Source organism: Citrus sinensis, chromosome 3 (genome assembly GCF_022201045.2).
Source record: "Citrus sinensis cultivar Valencia sweet orange chromosome 3, DVS_A1.0, whole genome shotgun sequence".
Lineage (NCBI taxonomy): Eukaryota > Viridiplantae > Streptophyta > Magnoliopsida > Sapindales > Rutaceae > Citrus > Citrus sinensis.
Window position 1 is genome coordinate 41,617,626 of NC_068558.1, and position 1,773 is coordinate 41,619,398.

Consider the following 1,773-nt stretch of genomic DNA (forward strand, 5'->3'; position numbering starts at 1 on the left):
TAAATTTTTATTTTATTTATTAATAATACACCAATTTTAACAGTCATGTATTAATTAATTAATTTTATTTTTTTATTTATAAGTCATTTTTTTATTTGCATCAGTTATGTTTTGTTTTATATTTAATATTAATTTATAAATTTTATGTTAAATTTATATTTTATAATTTTTTCTATGATTTATATTCGGAGACAAAAAAAAAAATACTTTTTTTATTTTATCACAAGGGTAAAGAAATATTTTTGCCTTTTTGGACCCGCTGGCTCGGCTTCTTCATCCTTCCACTAATTGTCTTCTTATTAGTCCTCGCCTGGTCTCTTCTACTACAACAATCAACGATCAACTCTCTCTGCGATCTGAGCCGTTGTCTGCTTCTTCGACGTTTAAGGTGAGTTTCCTCTTGCATCCCTCTTCTTTTTCTGATTTTCTTTCCTCATTTTAAGAAAAAAAGAGTTGTAAAATTATTTACTGATGAATCATTATTGTGTGAAGTGCCAGGATTTCTCTCTTACCGGTCTTGTTTCAGCATCTGGATAATCAACAATGACTCATATCCTTGGATCGATCTGTTTGTTTCCTCTCCTCTGCAAATTTATTTTTTAATTTAATTTAATTTTCGGCGCTGTATGTCTTTTTGGTTATTTAGAGAAAAGCTGATTGAAAAAAAAAATTGAAAATTTTCATTCAGATTTTCTGAGCAACCAAACGGATTACGGGCAATTCTTCATTTGATTTTTAATTATGGTTGTGATATTATTTACGCATTTGTTTGTCTTTAACTGAAGCTAACGCGGTAATCAAAGAGAGCGAGACCGTGAGAGGGCGCAAGCCCGTGGTGCTCACAAATCCAAGCACCGCAAAGACGACGGCTTGACTCCAGAGCAACGCCGTGAAAGGTCCCCACTGTTATCTTCCTTTGTCTTTTTCTTTTTTCAAATCATAAAAAATTATTATTATTTTTTCTCAAAATTTGTTCTTAGTTTTGAATTGTGATGAGATGCAGAGACGCGAAGGCGCTGCAGGAAAAGGGGGAGAGAAAGGCGGCGGGAGAGAACAATGCTGGTGGCACTGTTGGAGGGAAAAACCAGAAAAATCACAAGAAGTAGAATCCGTTGTAATGGATGGTGGATGTAGGTAGTTAGGATGGGAATGGTTGTACTGGATCAGATCTGTATTTGTCGATGATTTGGGAGTTTAATGTTTATTTTAGGTTGTAGATTGAGCATTATTGGTGTTGGCTTCTCAACGCTTTGATTTGTGTCTGATTCGGAATTGAAAATCAAATTCCCACTCTTGTGCATTCATTTTCACTCCTACTTTTTGGTACATAAATATTTTATAAACCAGTACCAATGATGAATCAATCAACATGTTAGATTTCTAATAATTTATTATTTGGGTTCGCCAGGTTCGTAGCTCCAGTTTTTTCTGGTTCTCAGCCAATCCGGGAAGTTACCCTCTCAAGCCTGCTTTACTTAATCATCCCTGGGAGAAGTCTATGTTACAGATTCTGTAACATACATCCCCCACTCCATACACTCCACGTGTCCCTGCATGTGGAAACAAAGCAAGCAAATGACAATCTTGGGGAGCTGGCTAACCTGGTCTGTATGTTACAGAATCTGTCCTCATCCCTGTTCATAATAGGCAAAACCTTTTGATGTTCATAATAGCTTGCAATTGAAGTGAGAAGTTGAGCCACATGGGCCTATGAGCAGCTGAGATCAAACTAACATTGCTTATTAAGTAGAAGTCGTACTTGTTGACATGGCT

The 1,773-nt window shown here is 35.8% G+C and overlaps 1 long non-coding RNA gene across 1 annotated transcript; it reads left to right on the top strand.

Moving 5' to 3' along the window:
- The first annotated feature begins 224 nt into the window (after positions 1 to 224).
- LOC127900538 (uncharacterized) lies at positions 225 to 1,423 on the top strand. The gene is made up of 5 exons (XR_008052718.1): positions 225 to 388; positions 493 to 568; positions 786 to 896; positions 1,004 to 1,323; positions 1,409 to 1,423. It is a non-coding gene; the product is annotated as an uncharacterized LOC127900538 (long non-coding RNA).
- The last annotated feature ends 350 nt before the right edge of the window (positions 1,424 to 1,773 follow it).